This window comes from Bos javanicus, chromosome 5 (genome assembly GCF_032452875.1).
Source record: "Bos javanicus breed banteng chromosome 5, ARS-OSU_banteng_1.0, whole genome shotgun sequence".
Taxonomy (NCBI): Eukaryota; Metazoa; Chordata; class Mammalia; order Artiodactyla; family Bovidae; genus Bos; species Bos javanicus.
In genome coordinates, this window is record NC_083872.1 from 67,489,515 (window position 1) to 67,513,310 (window position 23,796).

General features: G+C 39.3%; 1 protein-coding gene across 1 annotated transcript in view; it reads right to left on the bottom strand.

The window, feature by feature from the left end:
• Positions 1–3,681: 3,681 nt before the first annotated feature.
• C5H12orf42 (chromosome 5 C12orf42 homolog) overlaps positions 3,682–23,796 on the bottom strand; it is a 174,497-nt gene continuing 154,382 nt past the window's right edge. The window contains 7 exon segments of the mRNA XM_061419064.1: positions 3,682–3,758; positions 6,311–6,347; positions 6,886–11,492; positions 13,261–13,361; positions 16,518–16,671; positions 18,726–18,800; positions 20,952–21,030. The gene's annotated coding sequence lies outside the window, so the exon portion shown is untranslated.

Consider the following 23,796-nt stretch of genomic DNA (forward strand, 5'->3'; position numbering starts at 1 on the left):
TGGCTGTTCACTCCAGTATTTTGGCCTGGAGAATTCCATGGACTGTATAGTCCATGGAGTTGCGAAAAGTTGGACACAATTGAGTGACTTTCACTTCTCAAGTTCTAAATATTTTAAACTTTCATTAGATTTCTTCTTTGTTTCAGAACACATTATGGGTGTTTAAAGTTTTCAAGCATGTAGATATGGGGAGAGAGATAATCTTTTTATCTAATTATTTTGCTTTGTGATTGAAGAATGTGGTCAGTGTAATTTCAATTCAATTACTGAGTTTTCATTTGTGACTTTCAACAGACTCATATTTTGGAAATTTCCATATATCTTTGAAAAAAAGGTATTCTGTAATTATCTTATCATGATTCTAAATATATTTTTATTGGATCAACTTTAATAATTGTTTTGTATATGGGAGTAATATGTTACAAATTACCATTTAAATTTCATATTGGTCAGTTTCTCCTTGTAGTTTATTCAGTTTTTCTCTATACAATTTGAGCATTATTTTCTTAAAATAATACAAATTTCTGACTATATATTCCTGATGAGTTATTTCTATATAATGATGTGTTTTTCTTTTTGCTAATAATGCTTTTTGTCTTGAGGGCTATTTAATTTAAATAGCCTTATATCAGTTACATTTTGATTTTTAACCACATGGTGAATCTTTTCCTATCCCTTTATGTCAAAAATTTCCTTATAAATGTCTTGTGTGCTTGCGTATAAGTCGCTTCAGTCATGTCTGACTCTTTGCAACTCTATGAAGCATAACCCACCAGGCTCCTCTGTTAATGGGATTCCCAGGCAAGAATACTGGAGTTGTTTGCCATGCCCTCCTTCAGGGGATCTCCCCAACCCAGAGATGGAACCCATGTCTCTTGCATCTCCTGCATTGGCAGGAGGGCTCTTCCACTAAAACCACCTAGGAAACCCAATAAATATTTTGGGGTATACCTGTTATAAAAAAAAAAATTACTGAATTTGTTGTTGTTATCACTTTTGCTTTTAACGTCCAATCTAGAGATTCTAGGCAGATGGTAGTGACAGTGTGGTTTTCAATCTTATTTAATCTCCACATTAAAGCAAACATAACAAATAAAATAGCAAAACCAAAGATAAATTTAAATTTACCAAAAAACTAGGCAACAGCCATAAGAATCACATGGTATTGGCACTCTTGAAAGAGAAAGTGGAGGGAAGCAAATATGGTTGTATTTAATGATGAACAGAATCTCAAACAGCTACGAGTCATTTGCTGGGGAGCACAGTGGGTCAATATGAGAAACCAGATGAAACTAAGAATGGATTCTCTCTCTGATACCAAGTGAGTTCAAGGAGCATGAAGTAAGGGACTGAAAGGGCTGAAGCAGCTTAATCCTTATAAAGAAGGTTGAGTGCTGAAGAACTGATGCTTTCAAACTGAGGTACTGGAGAAGACTCTTCAGAGTCCCTTGGACAGCAAATATTCAGAGTCCCTGAATATTCACTGGAAGGACTGATGTTGGAGCTGAAGTTCCAATACTTTGGCAACCTGATGCAAAAGGCTGACTCACTGGAAAAGACTCTGATGCTGGGAAAGATTGAAGGCAGGAGGAGAAAGGGATGACAGAAGGTAAAATGGTTGGATGGAATCATTAATTTCATGGACAAGAGTTTGAACAAACTCCGGGAGACAGTGATGGACAGGAAAGTCTGGCGTGCTGCAGTCCAAGGGGTCAAAAAGAGTTGGCCACAATTTAGCAAATGAACAACAACAATCCTTACGAAGTCTCAAAATGTAAATGAATTTCCTTCCAGTTGAGGAACCATACTCTGGAGAAACTACTAGAAATTGAAAAAAATTGAGCAATTATAGAAAATTAAGATTAAAAAAGAGAATATTTCCACCCAAGTGGAGAAAGGAAATCTTGGGAAGCAAGAGACCATAGTTTTAAACATTACATAAAAATAATTAAAAAAAGAGGAGCTTTGTGATATTAGAAGAGCTTTCCTAAATTCTGCCTTTATATAAAGGGTCAGGAAAACTAATTTCACATAAAAACTGAATGACAGAGAAGTATAAAGTTCAAATCCCATATGATGTTATAATAAGAAATGAGATAATATGGAGCATAATAACATTTTCAAGGATGATGAAAGCATGCTAGAGAGGTATGTTCACAAAATGCAACTTACTATTTAAAAATTAGTTAAAAGACATTAAGAAGATGACATAGAATATAAAAAAAGAACATATATCAGAATTGTTAAAGCTGAGAATCTAAGTGCTAGAACTCAGGAAAGAACTACAAATAAAATATCCTCTAAGAAATGAAGACAAGAATAGAAAGATACAGTTTGGAAAAAACATTCAGCTAATGAGCTAAAAGACAGAAGGTGAAAAGGGAATTTTTTTAAACCAATGGAAATAAAGACTTTTATTTTTAAGTTTCAAGAGAAAATGACAAATACAAAGATGAGCAAAGATTATCTAATATACAGATACTAGGAGTTCCTGAAGAATAGAACCAAAGCAAAGGAGCAAAATAGAAAACTTTCTTAAATTAAAAAAGGATTTGAAACTACATATTGAAACATCATATTGGGCCTTTCCTAACTTTATTGCAAGACTCAAAAAGTGATTGAAATAAAAGAAGAGATATATTATGCTCATAGATGACATGATTCAACATCATAAAAATATCATCTCCTCAAGTTAATCAATAAATTTGACATAATTGCAATTCAAACCCTACAAAAAGTTGATCCTAAAATTCACATGAGAAGTTAAATGGCCAAGCAGTTTTGAAAAACAAGCTAGTGTCTTCAACCTCCCAGACATTATAATTCCTAACAAAATTGTAGTAATTAAGAGTGGTGGTTTTGGTAGCGTAATAGATGAATAGACCAATTGAATAGGTCAAAGAATCCAAAAACAGAAACACATAAATGGGAATTTGAATCCTGAGTCATGATTGACTTATTTGATTCTGTTTTAGAGTCTGGAATCCAGCATTATGTCAGGGCTCAGATTTCACTATTATAAGACCTTGAAAGTGAAAGTGTTAGCCGTTCAGTCATGTCCAACTCTTTTGGACCCCATGGACTGTAGCTCGCCAGGCTCCTATGTCCATAGGATTTTCCAAGCAAGAATACTAGAGTAAGTAGCCATTCCTTTCCCTAGGGGATCAATCTTCCTGACTCAGAGATCTTTAACTCAATAAGACCTTACTGCTCTCCTGGAATCATAACTTTGTTATAAATAAAATAAATTTAAATGTTAGAATGTTCAGTTTCCAAATAGTATAGGCTTTTTTTTGAGATTTTCCATTAAGGTAGAGTGAAAAAATTTTGGCATGGAAGGTAGAAATCAATTGTAGTGTTGTCTTTTGTCAGTGGCTAGTGACTTCACCCTTTTTAACTCACTTGAGGATCAAATGCAATAATATTCACAAAAACACTTCAAAAATTTTCAGGTATCCCTCTGTCTCAAGGCCAAATGTAATAATCTGTTAGAGCCTTTATCATAATCCGACACTCTTACTCGACATATTATATGAATTATAGGAGTTCATCCTGAAAACAACCTTACAAGGACAGTGTATCACCCTCATTTTATGCTTGGCGCATTTGAGAGTACAAGGGATTAGTAATTTACCCAAAGTCAAGGTCAATTAGCTAGGAAGTAATGGAGCATAGACTTACATCTATGTCTGTTGAGCTGCAGCAGTTGATCTCTTGTTGACTCCTCCACAGTCTTTCTATAAAATATTGTCATTGATCTGTTTGAAATTGAATGGGTACATTTTCAATATTAAAATCAGAGTAAAGGGAAAATCATATAATCTGAATTAATTAAAGCCAACCAGTTATCTCTCCCCAAAATATCTTTATTAGAACTAGGTCAACTTTATCTTTTAATAGACTATTTAGCCTGTTGACAAGAAATGCACAGGTGACTGGTAGGCACTTCTAAAAAACAAATTTTTTAAAGTGTGAGAAACTTGGAGAGGATGCTGTTTCCTGAAACAAGAGTCAACTCCTAATGCCCCATTTATAGACCAGGTCTTACACTGACACATGAAGAAGCTCTTTTAATTAACTGGTTAGGAATTTAATATCTTCACATATGCAAGGCAAGTCGACTTGCCCAGGCAACCAGATACACCAAGCTTTGTATATTAGTTCTGCTCTTTTGGCTTTTGAATGAACTTTCTAAGTCATGGGCATTAAAGGTTGTCTTAAGTAAATGGTTTTTAACTCAAGTGCTCTTTGGGAAAATGAGGATATGCTAACCAGTGGAGGAGAGTACAAGGTGACCAAGCAAATTAAAACTTAACAATAATAATATTAAAGAACAAGTGCCCAAATAACAAGATCAAAGAGATTAGTTTGCTGGATATCACATGGTTCTCACTAAATGTGGCCAAAGAGATCTTTAGTGCTTTGCCAAAATATGGAACTATCAGGCAAACTATCCCAAATGCGTATCTGCTTTTGCATGGCTTTTCCAGAAACCATTTCCAAGAAGTTAAGGTGAGTTTTGCCACCTTACTATAATGGTGACTTTGAAGGCAAGTCTTTGGTCTTAGTAACACACTCAAACTCAGGTCGTTTTCATACTTGTCTTAGTGTTCCCCTGCACTCTCCTACCTTAACAAAAGTGAGGGTAGTTTTCCTAAAAACATAATATGATTTCTTCTGATATTTGTCTTCAAGAAATTTAAGGGTTGCACTTGGGATTAGCATAACACTTTCTTATACAATTTCTTAGTGGCATCATTTACACTTTTAAATTTTTCTTAACCATTTTATTTGAGCTATGTCACCTGGGCCCACAAACTATCTCTATGAGATTACAATCACCTTAAGGGTAAATGTTATAGTAATTCCTATTTATTTTTAAATTCTCCCACCAAAATTCATAACTGATTCATGTAAAAGTTCTGCAAATCTTTTGTTTGTATTTTTTGTCTTCCATAAAATTTAACAAAGATTATTACCCAGAGAAGACAGGCAGTAATTTATTCTTTGAGTAGAATAAAATTTGTTTAATTAAACTTTTAAAGGTTTAACTACTTTCTATATCAAAGTTTGTAACTTTCATTTTTCCTCTCATTCAACAAATATTTACTGAATATCTGCCAGAAACACATTATTACTCTATTTCTCTTGAAACAGCTTTTTTACAGTATTATGAAAAAAAATAAGCTCTTAGAATTTGATAGCTAAAAGGAACTTTGAGGGTTACTAATTCAACACACTGATTTCAGAGACAATGAGGGAATTTTTCAAGAGTCTGTAGAAGTAGTGTCAGGCCTAAGGGAAAATAGCTGGTTGCCACCACAGTGGAAAATAACAACTAGATATCTTGACTTTTGTTTCAGGACTTTCCTCTGTCAGAAGTTACTTTTTAAATTTTCTAGAGTACATCACGAGAAATGCTGAGCTGGAAGAAGCACATGCTAGAATCAAGATTGCTGGGAAAAATATCAATAACCTCAGATATGCAGATGACACCACCCTTATGGCAGAAAGTGAAGAAGAACTAAAAAGCCTCTTGGTGAAAGTTGAAGACGAGAGTGAAAAAGTTGGCTTAAAGTTCAACATTCAGAAAACGAAGATCATAGCATCTGGTCCCATCACTTCATGGGAAATAGACAGGGAAACAGTGGGAACAGTGGCTGACTTTATTTTGGGGGGCTCCAAAATCACTGAAGATGGTGATTGCAGCCATGAAATTAAAAGACGCTTACTCCTTGGAAGGAAAGTTATGACCAACCTAGATAGCATATTCAAAAGCAGAGACATTACTTTGCCAACAAAGGTTCATCTAGTCAAGGCTATGGTTTTTCCAGTGGTCATGTATGGATGTGAGAGTTGGACTGTGAAGAAGGCTGAGCGCCGAAGAATTGATGCTTTTGAACTGTGGTGTTGGAGAAGACTCTTGAGAGTCCCTTGGACTACAAGGAGATCCAACCAGTCCATTCTGAAGGAGATCAGCCCTGGGATTTCTTTGGAAGGAATGATGCTAAAGCTGAGACTCCAGTACTTTGGCCACCTCACGCGAGGAGTTGACTCATTGGAAAAGACTCTGATGCTGGGAGGGATTGGGGGCAGGAGGAGAAGGGGACGACAGAGGATGAGATGGCTGGATGGCATCACTGACTCGATGGATGTGAGTCTGAATGAACTCCGGGAGTTGGTGATGGACAGGGAGGCCTGGCATGCTGCAATTCATGGGGTTGCAAATAGTCGGACATGACTGAGTGACTGAACTGAACTGAATATGTTTATAGATGAGAAATTCATCAGAATATGACATTCATGGTACGTGGAAATGGTTACTGGTTCCTCTTGACACAGTGACTCTAATAGAAGAGAAATAAACCTGTATTAAGAATGCTTATAAAATAAAATTAAATTAAAAAAAAAAGAATGCTTATAATCACAGTCAAGAAACTTAAGAGTATTTGTACCTTTTGTTTCAGTAATTCTATTTTTAGGGATTTATCCTGGGGAAATCATCTGAGATACACACAAATATTCAGATATAAGACTCTATGGCAGGCTTTTTATCAAAATGCCTAACCATAAATTATGTGACACCTATATGGCAGAATATTATACAGTTTGAAATGAGGTCCAGTTATGCAACAGAACTTACTTAGTATAATGCTAAGTTTTGAAAAGGTAAAATAGCACAGTTTAGTAAAATAAAATAAGATGTGTGCGGCAGTCCATTCTAGTCTGAAGAAAGCAGACTCATAACTATGGTTACTTCAGAGTAAGAAATCAGTGATCTTAATTTTCTTCTTTTACTTTTTCTGTGTATCTAATTTTATAAAACAAACTTGTATGCAGGTATACTAAGGGGAATGAAAACCAATGTTACTGTAAAAAGAATACCTTTTAGTCAAGGTAGACCCAGCAGGTGGCCAAGCTGAACTGACATCCACAGGGGGAGAAAAAAAGTTGTTTAAATGAAGCCATAATACCTCTCTATTTTAAACATTTTAATGAGCTCTTTTCACTTGTCATAGTTATCTTTCCTTTCTGGACTGAACCTGAAGGGCACCCACAGAGCAAAAAATGTTCCTAAAGGATAATAACCCTTGGTAGCCTGCTCACATTTCTAGCCAGGAGTCCCTCTCCTTCCCTGTCACACACTCTCAGCCTTACCTAACCTGCATTTGGGATCATAAGGCTAACCCCATCATGCCCCTTCATAACTATGTATGATCCCAGGACATCCCATATAACCCAGACTCTGATTCCTGTATGTCTCTGTCCATCCCCTAGTCTGATCTCCTTTCTCACACTCCTTTGTGACTCCAAACCCTTCTAGTACAGCCTGGGGAGGGCTGCCTGGTCAGTATTCTACATCGCCAATCTCTTCTTTGAATATCTCCCACACTTTGCTTTTGAACTGAAACCTGTCTCCTGGGGCCATTTCTCATTAGAGAGGGATAGGAGTTTCTTTCCTATCCTTTACCACCTGGCCTAAGATTGGGATATATGTCCTCTGTGTATTTCACGGGGACTTGCAAAATGATGCCCTCCCCTTCTCTATAAAAACCAGTTCTCATGAAGCTCGTGCCACCAAAACATATCCTATCTTGGAAATATATTTATTTAATGTTCTGCACTGTTAGCTTCAAATCTGAGAGTGACAATGCTTCTAAATCGTATACCTAGAGTAAAACGTTAGTTGCTCAGTCATGTCCAACTCTTTGCAACCCCATGGACTGTAGCCTGCCAGGCTCCTCTGTCCATGGAATTTTCCAGGCAAGAATACTGGAGTGGGTTGCCATGCCTAGAGTAAACCCACACTTGAAAGGTTCACCTGGCTTTAGGTCACAGTCGTGCTGCAGCCCTGTGGCTGTAAAATGAACTCTGTCATTGGTGTCCTTTGTAAAATGAACTAAATGTTCCCATAGATGATGCTGAAATGGTTAGAAAAGAGAGAGGTTTAATTCAGAGCGTACTACCCATTTGAATACTGTGAAGGAAGGAAAAGGAAGGAAATGAGCCAACCATCCAGGATGGACAAAGGAAAAGCCCTATGGACCATGGCAGCTGTGGTCCCTGGCACTGTCCAGGCACACAGTAGACCCTCTGATGAATTTACTAGCTGACTGAATACTTTTTTTAATGCTATTCCATATACTCCAAATTAGTTTAGCCTACAAATTTCTGTAGCCTGACATTTCCCATTCAACAATCTACAATTTAGCATGTGACTTGATCTTTTTGATTTGACTGGTTTACTTAAAGTCTGGGATTTGTAGGGTCTAACCCATAGAAAAATAGAAAATGAATGGACTTAAAAGCAAAAAGAATTATGTTTATTTATAACTCCAAAATTAAAGTCTGAAGCGAAAGCACTCTGTAATCATATGGGGCTTTCGTTTGATTGGATGATCACTTTTATCTCTTACAGTTTCTCCTTATTTATCTTTATATCTCCATATGTACCTATGCAAATGGCCCCAAGCAACATTTTTTCAGTCATTTTTTGAAACACTTGTTTTCCTTCAGCAAATAATTATCTAGTTCCTTCTATATTCCAGACACTATGCTAGATGCTAGGAATGCAGCCATACACAGCACAGGTAACGTCCGTGCCCTGTTTATCTTCTACCAAAATGGTAGGTAAATGCCTTATATTTTTTGATTCCATTTTATTCTGTTCTATTCTAATATACTTAGAATTATATGATAAAACAATAAATATTATTTCAATAGACATTTTTAGTTAACAAAGTAGTTTCATAGCCAGTATCTTATTTGATGCTCAAGAAAACTCCATGGGAGGGTGTAGAGAAAAGGAGAAAAGGGAACCCTCCTACACTGTTGGTGGGAATGTAGGTTGGTACAGCCATGACAGAGAACAGTATGGATGTTTCTCAAATAACTAAAAATAGAATTACCATATGATCCAGCAGTCCCGCTCATGGGCATACATCCAGACAAAACTATAATTCGAAAGATACATGCACCTCTGTGCTCATAGCAGCACCATTCATCATAGCCAAGATGCAGAAATAACTTAAATGTCCATTGACAGAGGAATGGATAAAGATAACGGTACACACACACACACACACACATACTGGAGTACTACTCAGCCACACAAAAAAGAAGGAACTAATCTCTCTGCCTGCAATGTAGCAGACTGAGGTTCAATCCTGGGTGGGGAAGATCCCCTGGAAAAGAGAATGGCTACCCACTGCAGTATTCTTGCCTGGAAAATCCCATGGACAGAGGAGCCTGGCAGGCTATAGTCCATAGGATCACAGAGACAGATACAACTGAGTGACTAAGTGAACAAGAAAAAGCTGTTTGTGGCAACATGGATGGAACTAGAGATTATCATACCAAATGAAGTAAATCAAAAAGAGAAAGACGAATACCATATGATATCACTTATATGTGTGTGTGTGTGTGTGTGTATATGTGTGTGTGTGTGTGTGTATAACAGATAACAACAAGGTCCTACTCTATAACACTGTGAACTGCATTTCAATATCCTGTGATAAACCATAATAGAAGAGAATATTTTTTTGAAAAAGAATATATATGTATGTGTAACTGAATTACTTTGCTGTACAGCAGAAATTAATACAAATATTGTAAATCAACTATACTTCAAATGAAAAAAAACATCCTATGGGGTAGGAAGGGGAACTAGTTGTTTTACTGATATTATTTTACAGATGACACAGTCAAGACACTGAACATAATGGCATTAGCAGGTATTGCTTCTAAGGGACTGAGACTCACATGGGGACAAGGCAGGAGAGAGAGCAGGAGCTAGCAGAGAAAAGACAGTCCATACACACTGCCCGCCATCACTGTTTGGAAATTTCTTATGCTAGTTTATTTATTCGTTTTGACTTTTATGGGACTCATGCTGCTGCAACAATTCTATTCATCACCATCCTGAACCTCTTGCTTTGGGAGGTCTGTTGATCAAGGCCAACCTTGATGCTCATCTTAAACAACTCTCCTTCTCACCGGCCTTTGACAGAAGACCCCTCTCACCTGGAAACCTACCAACCTTGCAAGTAAAGGATAAAGTCTTTCCCCAGACAAATTTACCAGCATTCTCTACAATAGTGTTTACACCCCTTGGCACAGACACTGTGTCTTCTTTTTAATGAACTTCTACAAAAAGCTTCTAAAACCATATAACAAGTGCATTCTTGAAGAGGTCTCTTTCAGGTCAAATCATGGGGACTTCCCTGGTGGTTCAGTAGTTAAGACTCTGTCTTGCAAAGCAGGGGACACAGGTTTGATCTGTGGTCAGGGAACTAAGATCCTATGTTGCTTATGGAGCAACTAAGCCCATGTGTCATAACGACTGAGCCCAAGCACCACAACTAAAGAGTCTGCACCACAGCAGAAGACCCCGCATGAAGCTACAAAGATCCCGTGTGCCATAACTAAGACTCAAGGCAGCCAAGTAAATAAATAAATAAAATACTTCTAAAACAACGTCAAATCATGATAATTACATAGAACAATGTATTTTTATATAGAAAGGAGACCAAAGTCCTAAAAACTAGATATCCAAAATAGAAGGAGGAAATGCCATGGAACAAAATCTGCAGGATTGGTCATATTTATGTCTGGATCTTTATGTTATTAGTCAGCGGGCCCACCCCTGGACTGTCCAGCCGAGGACTGCCATTCAGGAGCATGTGTATGCACTGTGCTATCAGAGGAGTCAGAATGGCTAATTTCTATTTGGTTATCTAGTCTGATTAGCAAGATATTTTTCTCTCTGTGGTTAAAGTAGTTACGTTTGTATCCTTTTGTGGTTTTTAAATTCTGAAGAAATTCAAAGAAATAACAAAGAAAAAAGCAAGGGACTGTCAATTCGGTCAAGATAAGCATGTGCAAAAGAGGCTGTCTCTTCCTCTTCCTCCCTGGATCGGGGGGAGGGGAGAACAAAAGCAGCCGTCAGATGGAGCCCAGGTTAATCTTGAATGCTGCTTGCTTAATTTGACTATTTAAACTTTTTAATTTGTTTTTTTCTCTTCTACATCTTACAAGAAGAGTATTTTTAGATCAAAGAAATACCATATTTTGTGAGCAGGTGGAGAGCTAGAAAACTCCAGTCACCAGGTGTCACACTATCAAACAGCGCACCAAGTGTAAAAAGCGGAAAAATAACCTTCTAGGGTATCTGGGGAAAATTCCAAGGAAGGCCAAACAATGATTCTCCTAACCCCTGGCAGCCATTCTGCTTTGCAACTTGACCACAAAGAAAATATGATTATGAAACAGATATAAGCTAACAGGGGACAATTCCAAATTCATATCTAGGAAGAAGCTGGCAAAAAGCAGAGAAGGCAGAAGTAGCTGCTTTCAGCATCACTGGCTTTTTCTCTTGTTATTCTCCAGTTCATCCATGCTTCACTGGATAACTTTCCAGGCTCCAATACGACATCATCCCTTCCAGGAAGGAAGGACATCTGGTTCCAGTCAATTCACCAACACTGTGCCAGCTAGTGAGGGGTCAATAGAAATGAAAATAGACATTAGCCTCAAGCTGCCAAGCATCTCATGGAAACAGAGATGCCAGGCGTTCTATGAACAACGATTTGATTCAGTACCCAGTGTGGGTGAGGCATGATTCTAACAATGCACATTTACATGGGTAAAGGTGAAGTGAAAGTCGCTCAGCCATGTCCGACTCTTTTTGATCCCAAGGACTATACAGTCCATGGAATTCTCCTGACCAGAATACTGGAGTTTCCTTCTCCAGGGGATCTTCCCAACCCAGGGATCGAACCCAGGTCTCCCACATTGCAGGTGGATTCATTTACTGAGGAACAAGAAGATAGCTGCAATATATGTATGTGAGTGAATTTATGCAGACTCTAAGTGTATAAAGGATACTGCAGTTGTTTATGAAAAGAACTGGAATTATTTCTAAGAATAACAATAAATAATGTTTCAATAGTAACATACAACCTTACAAGACATTTTCACATCGGGATTTTATTCAGTGCTCAAAAAAGCCCAATGGGGTAGGAAAAATAGGTAGTTTTAATAACATTACTTCACAGATGACAAGTACAAGGAGTAAGCAAGTGGGGTCAACTTAGAAACATGCAAACTGAACTGGAGACACTAAATTCCAGGAAGGGTTACCTCTAGAGACCCAGGAAGGGTGAGGAGTGGGATGGGAAAAGGGAAAGGAGGGGACTTCAAGTTTATCTGCAACATTCTATTTATACTATTTAAATAAAACACAAAGCAGAAGGAAAAAAAGGTGAATTTTAATTAATACTTTCTGATGAATAAACAGTTCTTCCTCTATGAGACTCTGCTTTTCTGCATTTTGAAATATCTTTTTTTTTTAAAAAAAAAAAGGAGAAATAGGCAACAACAAGGAATTTATAGCCTTTAAGAATATATATACTTCCCTCTGTGTTTTCACCACATATTACAAAAATTAAATGTGATCACAGAAGTGGAGTTTCTAGCCTAGCTAGTAGCAACAAGCATTACAAACAATCCTTTCCTTTTCTTTTTTATTCATTTTCTTTCCTTTGCTTTGCTTTTTATCCTTCTTTTCTTTTACCGGATACTCAGCAATTAGATTATTCTGTTTTATGTAACAATTAGAGGAAGTTGTTTAAATGGCTTCATCCATTCCTAGATTAAAGTATCCTGAAGCCTGGGCCTCTGTCTCATATCTGTCTGTCTTGCATATTTTATGGAGTGGTATCACATTTACTTAATAGGCACAAAGTAATAACTGTTTGTTACAGGACATACACACACACATACAAACAGGGAACTTAATTTTAAATGGTAGTAGCAGTACCCGTTTCACTCATTTTTTCCTGAGTCTTGCTCTTTCATTAGGATTCAGGATTTTTTTTTTTAAAGAAGTGATTAAAAACACCACCACCACCACTCAGGATTAGGCTCACAATGTCTTTTAAGTGTGGCTGTCTGAATTACAAGTCCTCCTGAACTTGTAAGCAAGATTTGGTTGCATTATACTTGGAGAAAAATCAGGACGTGGTATTGATTTTTACCCCCTGATCCAAAGAAAGTGCAGGTGTTTAAGCATTTATGAAATTGATTGACTCCCCTCTAGCAGCCAATTGATAGTAAGTTTAAGCTTTGGAGTGAGGCTGTAAAAGGTTTGATTATATTAACAATACTCAAAGTCATGGGTTCATAAATCTTAAGAGAAAGGATGCATATGTCACATATAACACATGAAAAAAAGTTGTTCTTTTATCATGGATAACTCACTATTGTGTGGAAACCTAGTTGATCAGCTATTCCATTATTTGAGTAAGTATCTGATGTCTTGTTTTCTTTCAAGAAGGCAGGTGCAGGATGAAGCAGGAAGCCTGCCAAGAAAGATGATAAATTACCATTTGGTGCTGGCGACCAGAGCTCTATGAATGCAAGGCTGCCAGGAATTAAGAGGGAGAGTAACCAGAAACGAGGAGAGACATGACTTCTGACTACAACTGTGGAGGTGTTTGCTTTTTGTCCTCATTATCTTTGCAGTATTTTAAGGGTCTCTGTTAGTTTTGTAACCTGCAAAATGAAGTGCTGTTTTAAAACAACTGTACACTACCTCAAAATATTATGTTACAGCTGCTGAGGTCAAATATAAAATCAGAGTTGAGAGAGCACAGCTCAGTAACAGCAAATAAATACCCTAAATAGACAAATAACATGGTAAAGCCAAGGTGCTGCGTGGCTACAGCTTTGTTTGGGAGGGACATCTGGGCCGAATCCCTGGGAATACCTTTGCCCCAAGTCAAACTGCACAGCAGTGTGTTCAGGCTGGGTTTCACCCTCCAAAACTAAGAAGAATCAAACAATAGCAATAGTAATGACCAGAATCACAGTTTTTGAAATGTCTGTTCCATGAACATCTCCTGCCCTACAGGCTATCTTTTCGGCTATCTTGTTATAGGTTTATAAATCAGTGTTTAATATCCATGCAATGTCTATCAGAATCACCGTTGGCCATGGCTGTTCTTAATTTATTAAACTCAACAGGATTTACTGAGCACCTAGAAAGTCCCTGGCATCCATCTGGGTGTTGGGGATATACAGATAGAAGATCCAGAACTTCCGAAGCCATGGTCTAATGGAGGAAAAACAGATCCAGTGCAGGGGCCTCAGTAGGGTGATAATGGTCCATGGAGCACCATGGGAGGGCCCCTGGGAAGCCAGGCAGGCTCAGGTAAGGTTCTTAGGAGTGGTGACATTTGCAGTGGGAAAGAGTGGGGGGTGGGTAATTACTTAAGGCATTGGGGAAATAATGAGCTAAAGATGTAGCCCTTTTCAACAGTCCAGCTTTATGAATGAAAGCGTTTTGGCTGGCAAGATGTGAAATGACACATTCTCAGGGCTTATACCACAAAGGATTCTGGATTTCAGATTGAGTTTGGAATTTATTCTGAAATTAATGAGCTGTCCCTAAAGGATTTTGAGCAGGGGAGTTATGTGATACATCAGCACTTGGCAACAAATATTTACAATACAATATAGTGGGCACTCTGATAGAAACATGATGTAAGTACTGTGCAAATATAGAAAAGCAGTTATTTACTGTGGGAACGGATTGAGGTAAGTCCAAGAGGCCACTCTTAAGATGGGTTTTAGAGGATCAGTAGGAGTTCACCAGACACAAAAGGAATAGATAGCCTATCTACTGAAAGGCCATCAAGAGAAAGAAAAAAGAGAGAGAGAAAGGGAAAAAAAATTCAACAGAGCTTTGAAGAACTCTATTGTACTGCCTCTGATATCTGATACAGAATGACAGAAAGCAGACTCCCAGGAAATAGTACAAGGTCAGGACTAGATAGGATTGTAGGCCTTGAACCACTGAAAGTCCCTTGCTCTAAAGAGAATTTAAAGAGCAGTGAGTCTGAACTCCTCCTTCTACACAGGAGGAAAGTGAAGCCCAGGGAGGGGAAGTGACTTAGGGCCCAGGGACACACCTAGGAAGAGCCACAGGGAGGACAGGGCAGGCCCCTTGACTAACCTCGCATACCTTTCTTCTCTGTCAACGGTCACCCAAACCTTTTCCTCAAGTACTTTTCCAGGCTGTCTGCTTCCAATAAATCTCACATTTATTATATGCATAGGTAAATTCTAGTTTGCTCACTTGTTCCAGTTTGTTTTTATGCTACCTATGTGTTCCCAGCAGACATGAAATAGAGGAGTATTTTTAACACAGGTTATTTTGCTCCAACACCTGATGAAGTGTAGCTGTTAGGACATTAGTCATTCTTTCTATGCTGGTGTGACTCAGTCTCAGACCATCTGGGAGCTGGAATTCATGTTTCCAGTTTACACTCACCACTGACCCACTAGGTGACAACTAGGAAACCTTGCCCAGGTTCAGTGTGATAAGAGAAAGACTATGACCCTCCTCTTCCATGTAGAATCACTAAGGTTTAAAAAAAAAAAAAAAAAGCAATAAAAGAACAAGAATGTGTTTTGCATACATTATACACTAGCTAAAGCTATAGGTAAAATTCAATAGACATAAATGGTTGCTTTTAATAATCAGTTTAAAAATGAACATAGCATTATGTTTGGGCATAATCTATGATAATGGAGAGTGTACCACTCTGCTAGAGGACACATCTTAACTGTAACTTTAGCTCCATCATCCGCTCTGTAACCTCGAGCACACCATTCAACTCTCAGGGCATATTTCCCTATCTATGAAATCAAAGGTCTCATTTCTTTCATTCTTAGTGTCATGACCGAAAATAGGTCTGGTTTACTAATATACTAGGGTGATGTATCTAAAGGTCTAAAAGGTAAGAATAAGGAGAGGGTATGGGAATAAGATAATTAAATTAAAGAAAATAGAAATTAGGGAAAAGAAGAAGAAAGAGAATAAGGAGGAGACGGGAGACATGGAAGAGGTTGCCAGGGATGGGGCGGGAATAGAAAGGGAAAGAGAAGCCCTTGCCTCGTACACGATTATTTCATGGGTCTGAAGCAGCACTAATGTATGTGCAGTTTCAGACTAACACAGTTGCAGAATTCCTCCAGATACTGATTATTTGAACTAGAAAGTTAAATTTCGAAAACAGAAAGAAGTATTTGTTTTTCTGGTGTGTGTGTGTGTGTGTGTGTGTGTGTGCACGCGTCCGTGTGCCTTATTTTAAACTATATTTTCATTTGGATGGAATAAATGAATCCTTCTCAAGGTTTAGCATTTTCTGTCTGGAAGAAAAAAAAACAGAATTACACCCTCTTCAAATTTGATAAACAGAAGTTTTCAGCTGCTATTCTTTCGATCTAGTCAAACACTTTATGCTCAATTCAAAACTGATCTCCTTTAGTTTCCAAGGTCCTAATTGATATGCCAGTGTTGAACTCTCTTTTCTCCTGATATTTTAACTGCTTGGGTCTATATTAACTGCTCCATTCCATTTTAGAGTTTTCTTTCATGAGAATTGAGATGAAAAATCACTCATTTTTTCCCATCTATAGTTTATTTCTAAAATTGAAAGTAAATGCCTTACTCAAGTTCAGTTGGATTTCAATCCTTAAATTCCATATTTTTATCAGCATCTCCTACAGTCCATTTTCCTGTGGCCAATCATCCAGAAAAGAAGAAACTTGTTTCTATGGCTATTTCATCTAAAAGCTTCAGGAATAATTATTTTAGTGGAAAGGCTGACATAAAAAAAAAAAAAACATGTTAACAGAATTAGAAAAAAAAATGTAACAGATACCTTTTAAACTATACAAGAATATCGTGAATAACTATATACCAGTAATTTTGAAACATATATTAACCACATTAAGTTTTGGGAAGTAATATAAAAAGCCAATATTGAAGCAAGAAGAAAAAGAAAACTAATGCACCAACATGTTAAAGATATTAACATTGTATGCCTAAGAGCCTTTCTCTCTGCTCCCTAAAACCCTAAGCTCAGGTAGTTCTATGCAAAACTTCAAAGGAACCAATAATCCTGATCTTAGATAAACTGTTACAGAGCTAAAAACAATACAGAAAGGAACCCAATTCATTTCATGGGGCTATGAGTTTATACCCCAAATTAGGTAAAGACATATAGGAAGATTAGAATTAATTTCACTTAATAAGATAGAGGCAAAACTTTCAAATAATTTTTTTAGAAATGTATCATGATCAAACAGTTGTCTTTTTATAAAAATCAAGATAGACATTTTTTTAAAATTACATGTTCACCTCAGTGTATGTCAGAAAAAAAATTTTAATGAATTTCAATACCAAGCCAAATTTTTAAAAAGTTAAAACTACAAATAGGAGAGAACTTTGATAACATGGTAACAAGCTACCAAAAACCTATAGCAAGCATTATATTTAATGAAAAACATTTTCAGTCATTTTCTTAGACATTGGAGAAAGACAGGGGTGACTATTGTCATTATCATTCTCCCTAGTGTTTGTGGAAGCTTACAATCTTATAATACCTTTCCTAACTACCCCCTGTCCTCTCTACCAAGCTCATCTTTAGCCAGCTCTCCCCTGGACCCTCCTATTAGCAGAGTGGACTTCCCAGGGCATTGTTATCAAGTCTGGCTCTGCCACATCCATTGAGAAGCTCTAAGAGTTACCATGTCTGGATTAGTTTCTTGTGGGGTCACTGCTCCTTTCTCCTGGGTCCTGGTGCACACAAGGTTTTGGTGAGAGACTTTATTTTGGGGGGCTCCAAAATCACTGCAGATGGTGACTGCAGCCATGAAATTAAAAGATGCTTGTTCCTTGGAAGAAAAGCTATGACCAACCTAGACAGCATATTAAAAAGCAAAGATATTACTTTGTCAACAAAGGTCCATCTAGTCAAAGCTATGGTTTTTCCAGTAGTCATGTATGGATGGGAGAGTTGGACTGTAAAGAAAGCTGAGCACCAAAGAATTGATGTTTTTGAACTGTGGTGTTGGAGAAGACTCTTGAGAGTCCCTTGGACTGCAAGGAGATCCAACCAGTCCATCCTAAAGGAAGTCAGTCCTGAATATTCATTTGAAGGACTGATGCTGAAGCTGAAATACTTTGGCCACCTGATGCGAAAAACCGACTCATTGGAAAAGACCCTGATGCTGGGAAAGATTGAAGGCGGGAGGAGAAGGGGACAACAGAGGATGAGATGATTGGATGGCATCACCAAAGCGATGGACATGAGCTTGACTAGGCTCCGGGAATTGGTGATGGACAGGGAAGTCTGGCGTGCTGCAGTCCATGGGGATGCAGAATTAAACATGATTGAGTGACTGAACTGAACTGAAGAGTTACAATGTGGTTCTGCAATTGCCTTTTCCCCTGTGCCATCAGAAGGCTATTATTTCTCAGATGGGAGCTGCTTCTTCCACTGGATCCCAGAAGATAGGAGGCAAGACTGCATCCATTCACAGCCAATTGTTACCAATGGGTAGATGCAATCACATCTTTGATTTTGGAAACCTCTGAGATTTGATAGCATTTCTTATCATATTATGACCTAATGAGGGTTCATCAATACAGTCTTGGAGATCTTTTCCAACATAAACATTTTTAAAAATTAGATATAAGGGCTGAAAGAGAAAAGGCAGAATTTTCATAGTTGTATGCTATTATGATTTATAATAAAAACCCAAGAAATGCAAAAAAGTATTAGAACTCACAAATTTCACATAAGTCATTGCATATAAAAATCAATTAAAACTTCAGTAAATTACACTAGCAAAAACATAGAAATGGTGCTCACCCTAAAAGAGTGGACTGTACGTTCCCATTCTTATGTGTGGGCTGCCCATAGTGATTTCTATCCAAAGGGTTCAGTCTGAAAAGTGGAATAAAAAGAATAACTTCACAGCAGAGACCACTGATGAACACTACCTCAGCTGAGTGATCAAGGTCAACATCAACACTGTTAAATCATATTGATAGCATCTATTCTTGACATGATGAGATGAGAATGGGACTTTACTTCTGTGATCCTTCTCCTCAAAACCCACAATCCTAGTCTAATCTTAAGCAAAACATCATACAAACCCTAACTGGGGGACATTCTACAAAATGTCTGACCAATAGTCCTCAAATTGGTCAGTCATCAAAAATTACCCCCACTTCATCCATGTGGATTAGTGAGGTATACTGTGACAATTGTTGCTGTTTAGTTTCCCAGGCAGGCCCAACTCTTTGCAACCCCAAACCAGGCCTCTCTGCCCTCACCATCTCCTGACATTTGCCCAAGTTCATGTCCATTGCATCCGTGATGCTATCCAACCATCTCATCATCTGATGCCCTCTTCTCCTTCTGCCCTCAATCTTTCCCAGCATCAGGGACTTTTCCAGTGAGTCAACTGTTCGCATCAGATGACCAAAATACTGGAGTTTCAACTTCAGCATAAGTCCTTCCAACGAGTATCCAGGGTTGATTTCCCTTAAGATTGACTGCTTTGATCTCCTTCCTGTCCAAGGGACCCTAAGGAGTCTTCTCCAGAGCCATAGTTCGAAGGCATCAATTCTTCAGTGCTCAGCCTTCTTTATGGTCCAGCTCTCACAACTGTACATGACCACTGGGAAGACTATAGCTTTTATTATACAGACCTTTGTCAGCAGAGTAATGTCTCTGATTTTCAGTATGCTGTCTAGGTTTGTCATAGCTTTCCTGTCAAGAAGTAAACATCTTCTAATTTCATGGCTGCTGTCACCATTTGCAGTGATTTTAGAGCCCAAGAAGAGGAAATCTGTCACTACTTCCATCTTTTCCCCTCTATTTGCCATGAAGCAATGGGGCCAGATGCCATGACCTTAGTTTTTTTAAGATTTAGTTTTAAGCCAGCTCTTTCACGCTCCTCCTTCACCCTTATCAGGAGGCTGTTCAGTTCCTCTTGGCTTTCTACCATTAGAGTGGTATCATCTGTATATCTGAGGTTGTTGATGTTTCTCCTGCCTATCTTGATTCCAGCTTGTAATTCATCCAGCCCGGCATTTCTCATGATGTGCTCAGCATATAGATTAAACAAACAGGGTGACAGCAGACAGCTGTGACAATGTCAGGTAACAAACAACCCTGATCACAATTTTTACAACAATCAGTAGTTTTCGCTCTCCATCTTGTAGAAACAGACTTTATTTTCTTGGGCTCCAAAATCACTGTGGACAGTGACTGCAGTCATGAAATTAAAAGATGCTTTATCCTTGGAAGACTAGCTATTACAAACCCAGACAGTGTATTAAAAAGCGGGGACATAATTTTTCTGACAAAGGTACGTATACTCAAAAAACTATGGTTTTTCCAGTAGTCATGTATACATGTGAGAATTGAACCATAAAGAGGGCTGAGTGCCAAAGAAATGATGTTTTCAAACTTTGGTGCTGGAGAAGACTCTTCAGAGTCCCTTGGACAGCAAGGAGATCAAACCAATCAGTCCTAGAGGAAATCAACCCTGAATATTCAGTGGAAAGACTGATGCTAAAGCTGAAGCTCCAATACTTTGGCCACCTGATGCAAAGAGATGACTCATTGGAAAAGACCCTGATGCTGGGAAAGATTGAGGGTAGAAGGAGAAGGGGGCAACAGAGGATGAAATGGTTGGATGGCATCATCAACTCAATGGACATGAGTTTGAGCAAACTCCAGGAGAGAATGAAGGACAGGGAAGCCCGGTGTGCTGCAGTCCATGGAATCACAAAGAGTGGGACACGACTGAGTGACTGAATAACACTTGTAGATTGGGTTCTGGGTCTGCTGGGTGTGGCTGAGCTCAGCTGGACTTGACTCCAGTAGGTATCCAGGATACACCTTAGGTTTAAGTCAGCTTCTCATGTCTCTCATTGCTCTCACTGGAACACTACCCTTGGCTAGATGATAAATTTATTTACAAAAGAACAAAAATGGGACACATTTTCTACAGAAAGTCTCGGAGGCATTTTTGATTATTGATCGGATCTTTTCCTACGGTAAAGGAAAACAAAATTAACTCACTTCAAAATATGCTTCCAGAAATCAATTTTTCCTCCACTTGATAAAAGTATGCTTCTCAAGAATCATCTTTTTTCCTCCACTATGAAAAAATAAGCAAAAAGATTTTTTTAAAAACCCAAGGACATAACATTACAGGCCAAGCTTGTGTGGTGTGTCAGATGAGATCTGTCCAGTTGTACATGCAGAAGGCAGTGGAACCACTTTGAGGAGTGATGCTGGGATCAGATTCTCATGCTGACCTCTGCCCACACACTGAGCTCTGACTGGCACCCTGCATCTGTCAGTCAGTATTGAGGTGAGGTGCCCCATCTTATCTGCCATGCGAAAGAGCAGGCACACTGGTGTCCTTACTGATGAATCAATGGCACGTGCCACCTCTTTCCCTGTTCACTGTAGCAATGTGGACATGTCACAAGGGTTCTACATGGGGAAACCACCCTGAGGGAGAGTTTAGTAAAACCTCAGGACTGTATTTTTCAAGTTATTCCATAGAAGCACCTTTCTTCTTAGAGGCAAATGACAAGTGCACAGACAAACACTCCAGGAAACCAGAAGGTAGAGCCTAAAACATCCTGGCCTAAGCAGAAAATGTCTTTCAAGTCTCCTGACGGGGCTTTAAAATGTCATATGAATGTTTCATTTGATTTCATATCCTCTTTTATTTAATGTAAAGCAATGTTTTAAATTGCCATCTGGAACTGAAAATGTTTCCTAGCATTTTAGCCTGTACCTTGGTCTGCAATCAGCATATTACACGGGCACAGAGTGAGGTGCTGGCAAAGAACACGAGATCTGGCAGCTGGTGCCCTCAGACCTGTCCACTTGCCCATTTCCACAACCACTATCGTAGTTGTTGTTTAGTCGCTCAATCGTGTCTGACTCTTCCGTAATCCCATGGACTGTAGCCCACCAGACTCCTCTGTCCATGGGATTTCCCAGGCAAAAAGTGGGTTCCACTTTCTTCTCCAGGTAATCTTCCGAACCTAGGGATCAAACCCGAGTCTCCTGCATTGGCAGGAGGATTCTTTACCACTGAGCTACGTGGGAAGTCAGTAGTCCAAGTTACCACCACTCTTTTCCTAGACCATGGTTGTAGGGCCTCTAAGCTGGACTGCCTGCTTCCACTCTTTGGTCTATATTCAGAGTGTATCTGACTAACAAAAACCCTTCCACACCTCTTCATCACTATCAGTAGAAAATCAGAATCTTTATCCAGGCCTCCAGGCTCTTGGGTCTGGCCTCCACCAATTTATTCAAGCTGATCTCTGATCAGGATCTCCTCGCTCTCTGTGCTCCAGACATACAGCCTCAAGCCTGCTAGTCCGTTTCCTCTCCCCAGACTTAGACCAACCAGTTCTCCTCCTTAAACCTTCTTCCTTTAACCCTTATTTTTGTTTCGACTCCCTAATAAATCCATTTTCTCCTATTCTACATTCTGACAGTTCCTCATATTTCCCACTCACTGGCACTAAGCTCCTCAAGGAGAAAGGTAATGTCTTCTTTTTATCTGTTCTTGGCACCTAACACCTTCCCTGACACATAGTAGCTGTTCAATAAATGTTTTGTGATGGAAAGAATGAGCTAGTGAAGATTTCATCTTCTTACAAGTCCAGAAAACTAAGGCTGAAAGAGAATAACTTAAAGAATTTTCTAGGAAGGGAGGAGCCAAGATGGCGGAGGAGTAGGACGGGGAGAACACTTTCTCCCCCACAAATTCATCAAAAGAGCATTTAAACGTCGAGTAAATTCCACAAAACAACTTCTGAATGCCGGCAGAGGACATCAGGCACCCAGAAAAGCAACCCAACTCTTCGAAAGGAGGTAGGAAAAAATATTAAAAACAAAAAAAAAAAGAGACAAAGAGGGAGGGACGGAGTTCCGTCCCGGGAAGGGAATCTTAAAAAGAGAGAAGTTTCCAAACATCAGGAAACCTTCTCACTGCCGAATCTGTGCCGAGCTTTGGAAGCACAGAGGGCAACATAACAGGGAGAAAAAAATAAATAAACAATTTAAAACTCGCAGATTGCGAGCCCTACGGTAACTCCCCCAGCAGAGAAGCAGCGCAGACGCCTGCATCCGCCATTAGCGAATCGGGGCTGGGCAGGGAGGCGCGGCGTGGGCTGCATCGCTGAGAGTAAGAATCTGGCCTGAATACCCTGAGCGCTATCTGAGCGAAATAATTTGGGCTAGCAAACCAGACTGTGGGATACCTACCACGCGAAAAGCCAGCCCTAACCTAAGACCGCCAGGCCCGCGCATGGAACAAAGGACTGAACAGAGATAGCCGGCTGCAGATCTTCCCCCTCCGGTGACAGGCAGCCAGAGCCGGAAGGGGGCAATCGCAGCCCCAGAGAGACATTATCTATAAAATTGTAAGCAGGCTTCTTTGCTAACTAAAACTTCTTGGGGGTCTGGACGGTCAACATCTGCCTGAGAAGGTGCGCCGGTTTTACATCCAGATAACCGAGTGGCGGGGAGGCGATAAGTCGCAGCATTGGCGCTCGCCTGGGAAGAGCAAATTGGCGCTCGGACCTGGGAAGAGTACAAAACGCAGGCCCAACTGAGTCTGCGCCTCTGAGGACTACCCGAGTGCCTGAACCTGAGCGGCTTGGACCTGGGAGGTGCATGCAGCCCAGGGCCAGCCTCGGATTGTTCCCGGCGGAACAACCTAGAGTCCGAGCAGTGTGGACAGGGAGGCTACACGCGCCGTGAGCGGGGGCAGACCCAGGGTGGCTGAGGCACTGCGAGCCCACGCCAGTGTTATTTGTTTGCACCCTCCCTCCCTCCCTCCCCACAGCGCGACTGAACAAGTAAGCCTAAAAAAAAACAAACAAAAAAAAAAAAA